The sequence below is a fragment of the Taudactylus pleione genome, unplaced genomic scaffold, assembly GCF_031769625.1.
Source record: "Taudactylus pleione unplaced genomic scaffold, aTauple2 ptg000260l, whole genome shotgun sequence".
Classification (NCBI taxonomy): Eukaryota; Metazoa; Chordata; class Amphibia; order Anura; family Myobatrachidae; genus Taudactylus; species Taudactylus pleione.
Window position 1 is genome coordinate 1,776,060 of NW_028284662.1, and position 6,922 is coordinate 1,782,981.

At 34.5% G+C, this 6,922-nt stretch overlaps 2 pseudogenes; one reads left to right on the top strand and one right to left on the bottom strand.

Moving 5' to 3' along the window:
• Positions 1–394: 394 nt before the first annotated feature.
• On the bottom strand, positions 395–513 carry LOC148514725 (5S ribosomal RNA; annotated as a pseudogene).
• A 6,014-nt stretch (positions 514–6,527) lies between these two features.
• Positions 6,528–6,646, top strand: LOC148514726 (5S ribosomal RNA; annotated as a pseudogene).
• The last annotated feature ends 276 nt before the right edge of the window (positions 6,647–6,922 follow it).

The window sequence follows — 6,922 nt, forward strand, 5'->3', positions numbered from 1 at the left end:
ATGTATAAAAATATCTATTAAAAAAAAAAAAAATGTTTTTTTTTTCTAAAAAATTCTTTTAGAAAACTTTTTGGCACATATATGTATATAAATTTCTTGAGAACTGTATTAAAAGAATCAGGAAAAGCTTTAAAATATTGATAAAATATTAATTTCTTCACTCAAAAATGTATAATCCAGGCTTTAAAGTAGAATGGCTGTTCTTATTGAAAAGTCTCGATTCCAACATTATTTGCTTTGATCTTAGGAGATGCTTATTATTGAGAAGTCTCTGTTCCAACATAATTTGCCTTGATCTTGGGAAATGCTTCTTATTTCATATCTTTCTTCCGATTTTTTACTCCGATTTTACCATGGGATTCCAGGGATTATGCTTAACAGTGCACTTTGCTTACAACTACAGTACCCGGTATTCCCTGGAGGTCCCCCATCCAAGTACTGACCGGGCCCATTTCAACTTAACTTCCAAGAGCAGACGAGATTGGGTGTTTGAAAAATGGTTTGACTGTAGGAAATAGCTTCTACAGTAGCATATCCCATATCATATGGACATTAAGTCGGAGTCATCAATCTTCTTATATAAAAGGTGCGATTTCATAATTATCATTGAATCCGAGTGGTGCCAGTGTTCTTAACTCAAAAATCCAATACATCTCCCTTTTAGATAACTTTTTTGCTAGATCTCCTCCTCTCTCTCCCAAGAGCACCTGTTCAATGGGTTTAAAAGTAAGGTCCTCTGGATTAGAGTTGTGATGAAGAAGAAAATGTTTCGACACAGCATGACCCTCCAGTTTATTCCGGATATTCCTTATATGTTCTTGAATGCGTAGTTTAAGGGTTCTTTTCGTCTTCCCAATGTATTTTGTGCCACAAGTGCACTCCAAAAGATAAATGATAGAGGTAGAGTTACAATTCATATGTTGTTTTATTATATATTCTTTAGAGTTATCTGAATTCATAAAAGATCTCCTTTGTGGATGAAGATATCTGCATATATTGCACCTTCCACATTTATAACTACCTGTACACTTTGGTAGCATATTATTATTTAGTGTGATATCCTGTATCATACTTGTGGCTAAAGAATCCTTGATACTCCTGGCCTTCCTAAATACCACTGGGGGTTTTGGAGGGAGAAAATCTTTAAGGATGGGGTCCATTAATAAAATATGCCAGTGTTTATTTAAAGTACTCCTGATTGTCTTCTCCTGATCATTAAACGTAGTAACAAAAGGAATGAATTTGTTATCTTGTATATTTCTTTCTTTGTAAGTCAATAATTCTGATCTTTCCTTTTGATTAGTCTTCCTTGCAGCTTCCATCAAAAGTTCTCTTGGATAGTCCTTCTCAATGAACCTGTCTGCATATAGCCTTATTTGTTCTTCTGCTGTAACTGAATCACTGCAATTTTGCTTGATCCTAGAAAACTGAGAATGGGGTATATTATCTTTCCATTTCTTCAGATGTCCGCTATTATAATGGAGATAACTGTTTGTGTCAACCTTCTTTATAAAATTCTTAGTCACAACTCTGTTTTCTTCATGCATAAGAATTAGGTCAAGAAATTCAATAGAGTGTTCGCTGATGTTAAATGTGAACTTCAAATTCATGTTATTCATAATATGTGTGAAGAACATCTCAAAAGACTCCCTTGTTCCATTCCACACAATTAAAATGTCATCAATGTATCTTTTAAATAAAATGATCTGTTCTTTAAAAGGGTTGTTATTATAAATATGTTCTCTTTCCCAGCAGCCCATAAATAAATTGGCGAAGCTGGGGGCAAAAGTCGTCCCCATCGCCGTGCCACATATCTGCCGGTAAAACTGCTCTAAAAATTTAAAATAGTTATGGTTTAAAATGAACTTCATAAGATCACAAATAAAATTCCTATGTTCATTATTGATTGTTGCATCAGCTTCCAGAAACTCTTTACTTGCATTTATCCCCTTCTCATGCTCGATACATGTATATAAGGCCTGGACATCTATAGTTGCCCATAAATAAGAACTCTTCCACCTCAGGGGTTCTATGATTTGAAGGACGCTTGTAGTGTCCTTTAAGTATGACTCCAGTTGCTTTACATACTTTGATAGAAAAATGTCCACGTATTCCGATAGATGTGACGTAAGGGAATCTATACCCGCTATAATGGGTCTTCCCGGAGGCTCTATTAGCGATTTGTGGATTTTCGGAAGAAAATAAAAAATGGGGGTAGTGGGACTAGTCTGGAAAAGATATTGGAATTCATCTTTTGTTAATATTCCATTATGTAGTCCATGAACCAGGAGTTTCCTCAATTCATCTATATAGTCATCCAAGGGGTCTTTATTCAATTTGATATATGACACTTCATCATCTAAAAGCCTATTAGCTTCTTTGATGTAGTAAGTCCTGTCCATGATCACTAGTCCCCCCCCTTTGTCTGCTTGTTTAATAATTATATCAGTATTCTTTTGTAAATTCTTTAATCCTTCCTTCTCTCTGTTTGTTAAATTATGTTTAACTACTGGTTGTACCTCATTTTCACAAAGATCTTTCTTAACAAGTTCATAGAACATACTCAAATGATTGCCTTTCGATTCTAATGGATAATACTTTGATTTGCATTTAAGTCCAGATTTGGATTCCCCTTCATTGTAGTTCGTTATTATTGCATTGTCCTTCTTAATAAAATGTCTCTTAAGTGTGACATTTCTAACAAATTTATTCAAGTCAATGAATGTCTGAAATTTATTCATACTACTTGTTGGGGCAAAATTCAAGCCTTTGCTGAGTAGAGTTATTTCCGGTTTAGTAAGGATATGTTTAGATAGATTAAAAATCCCTTTTTCCTCAGGTCTTACTGTAGATACCTTCTTTTGTGGCTTCTCCCTCCTACCGCCCCGTTTTCCTCTTCGTCTCTTAGGTTCCTTTTGAGAGGGGATGCTAATCTTGTTGTCTCTTTGAAAAATGTTCTCTTTGGGTTTTGTATGGTGAATTCCGTGTCCGGAGATAAAAAATTCTCAGTGTCACTTCCAGAATCCATGCATTGTAGTGTTGAAAATCTATTTCTAAGCTTGGTCTCCCCATGATATTGGGTGTGGATATCACTGTTCCTACGTCTGATGTTCACAGGTCTCCTGTATGGTAAATTGCCACGGTTCCTTATATCATACTTCTGATTTGACTGATGTTTCACTAAATTAGTTTTAGCAAATCTACTCCAATTCTTAATTTTGTTATTTTCATAATCATTCTTGTCCCTCAGAAACTTAGTTTCTTTTCCTCTCATGACATCTTCTTCAATTCTTTCTAATTTTTTGGTTAGTACCTTCTCATTAGCTTTGTATTCCTCCTTCTCTTTAAATGTTTCCATCTTTCCTTCTTTATTATGAATATCCATTTCAAGCTGAGACATGATGGCTTTTTTCTCCTTTATGATAAGTTTCATTAAACTCATGGAACTTGAATGTAAAATATTATCCCATTCTTTGATGAATTCAGGATTATCAATTCCAAATGTAGGGTTTTTTAAAAGTCTCAGTCTCAGTCCTCTTGGCACTCTATTAACAGAAATATAGTGCTCAAGCCCTTTAATGTCCCACCATGCCTTTATTTCCTTTGTAATCAGTCTCTCAATCTCCCAAAACATGTTATCAATGTTTTCTGTTGGAGTTGGATCTTGTAGCACATTATTATTTTCATTAAAAAATTTTTGGCATAGATTACTCCTTTTACTCAGGCGATCTATATTTTTAAACATTGCAGTATGGTATATTCTTTACTCTATCGTCAGCTAGGTACAAAAAAGGCCAATAGATAATTTTGATATTGTAGATGTACCCAGCGCCAACAGCAGAAAAAATTACCACCTTATAACCCTTCTGGGTTTATAATGACTCTCAGTGTATTGCACTCCTCTATTAAAGGTGTCAGCTCTTAACAACAAAAGTCTGGTGGTGGCTAGCCACCATAAATTAAAATAAAGATAGTGTACACAAAGGTTGAAATGTGAGCGACAAAAGTGCTTAGTACACTCTATTAACTATTTAAATAATTCAGTAAATCTGTGAAAAACGCTTAGTAATTCATATGTAGTGTTTTAAAACAAAGTGCAGAAATAAACACATAAAGTGCCAAGTGAATAATTTAACCTCAATAAATAATATATGCAAGTGAATAAATACGTATTTATTCACTTGCATATATTATTTATTGAGGTTAAATTATTCACTTGGCACTTTATGTGTATTCCTTACTAAACTGGAAATAACTCTACTCAGCAAAGGCTTGAATTTTGCCCCAACAAGTAGTATGAATAAATTTCAGACATTCATTGACTTGAATAAATTTGTTAGAAATGTCACACTTAAGAGACATTTTATTAAGAAGGACAATGCAATAATAACGAACTACAATGAAGGGGAATCCAAATCTGGACTTAAATGCAAATCAAAGTATTATCCATTAGAATCGAAAGGCAATCATTTGAGTATGTTCTATGAACTTGTTAAGAAAGATCTTTGTGAAAATGAGGTACAACCAGTAGTTAAACATAATTTAACAAACAGAGAGAAGGAAGGATTAAAGAATTTACAAAAGAATACTGATATAATTATTAAACAAGCAGACAAAGGGGGGGGACTAGTGATCATGGCCAGGACTTACTACATCAAAGAAGCTAATAGGCTTTTAGATGATGAAGTGTCATATATCAAATTGAATAAAGACCCCTTGGATGACTATATAGATGAATTGAGGAAACTCCTGGTTCATGGACTACATAATGGAATATTAACAAAAGATGAATTCCAATATCTTTTCCAGACTAGTCCCACTACCCCCATTTTTTATTTTCTTCCGAAAATCCACAAATCGCTAATAGAACCTCCGGGAAGACCCATTATAGCGGGTATAGATTCCCTTACGTCACATCTATCGGAATACGTGGACATTTTTCTATCAAAGTATGTAAAGCAACTGGAGTCATACTTAAAGGACACTACAAGCGTCCTTCAAATCATAGAACCCCTGAGGTGGAAGAGTTCTTATTTATGGGCAACTATAGATGTCCAGGCCTTATATACATGTATCGAGCATGAGAAGGGGATAAATGCAAGTAAAGAGTTTCTGGAAGCTGATGCAACAATCAATAATGAACATAGGAATTTTATTTGTGATCTTATGAAGTTCATTTTAAACCATAACTATTTTAAATTTTTAGAGCAGTTTTACCGGCAGATATGTGGCACGGCGATGGGGACGACTTTTGCCCCCAGCTTCGCCAATTTATTTATGGGCTGCTGGGAAAGAGAACATATTTATAATAACAACCCTTTTAAAGAACAGATCATTTTATTTAAAAGATACATTGATGACATTTTAATTGTGTGGAATGGAACAAGGGAGTCTTTTGAGATGTTCTTCACACATATTATGAAGAATAACATGAATTTGAAGTTCACATTTAACATCAGCGAACACTCTATTGAATTTCTTGACCTAATTCTTATGCATGAAGAAAACATAGTTGTGACTAAGAATTTTATAAAGAAGGTTGACACAAACAGTTATCTCCATTATAATAGCGGACATCTGAAGAAATGGAAAGATAATATACCCCATTCTCAGTTTTCTAGGATCAAGCGAAATTGCAGTGATTCAGTTACAGCAGAAGAACAAATAAGGCTATATGCAGACAGGTTCATTGAGAAGGACTATCCAAAAGAACTTTTGATGGAAGCTGCAAGGAAGACTAATCAAAAGGAAAGATCAGAATTATTGACTTACAAAGAAAGAAATATACAAGATAACAAATTCATTCCTTTTGTTACTACGTTTAATGATCAGGAGAAGACAATCAGGAGTACTTTAAATAAACACTGGCATATTTTATTAATGGACCCCATCCTTAAAGATTTTCTCCCTCCAAAACCCCCGGTGGTATTTAGGAAGGCCAGGAGTATCAAGGATTCTTTAGCCCCAAGTATGATACAGGATATCACACTAAATAATAATATGCTACCAAAGTGTACAGGTAGTTATAAATGTGGGAGGTGCAATATATGCAGATATCTTCATCCACAAAGGAGATCTTTTATGAATTCAGATAACTCTAAAGAATATATAATAAAACAACATATGAATTGTAACTCTACCTCTATCACTTATCTTTTGGAGTGCACTTGTGGCACAAAATACATTGGGAAGACGAAAAGAACCCTTAAACTACGCATTCAAGAACATATAAGGAATATCCGGAATAAACTGGAGGGTCATGCTGTGTCGAAACATTTTCTTCTTCATCACAACTCTAATCCAGAGGACCTTACTTTTAAACCCATTGAACAGGTGCTCTTGGGAGAGAGAGGAGGAGATCTAGCAAAAAAGTTATCTAAAATGGAGATGTATTGGATTTTTGAGTTAAGAACACTGGCACCACTTGGATTCAATGATAATTATGAAATCGCACCTTTTATATAAGAAGATTGATGACTCCGACTTAATGTCCATATGATATGGGATATGCTACTGTAGAAGCTATTTCCTACAGTCAAACCATTTTTCAAACACCCAATCTCGTCTGCTCTTGGAAGTTAAGTTGAAATGGGCCCGGTCAGTACTTGGATGGGGGACCTCCAGGGAATACCGGGTACTGTAGTTGTAAGCAAAGTGCACAGTTAAGCATAATCCCTGGAATCCCATGGTAAAATCGGAGTAAAAAATCGGAAGAAAGATATGAAATAAGAAGCATTTCCCAAGATCAAGGCAAATTATGTTGGAACAGAGACTTCTCAATAATAAGCATCTCCTAAGATCAAAGCAAATAATGCTGGAATCAAGACTTTTCAATAAGAACAGCCATTCTACTTTAAAGCCTGGATTATAAATTTTTGAGTGAAGAAATTAATATTTTATCAATATTTTATTGATTTTTTAA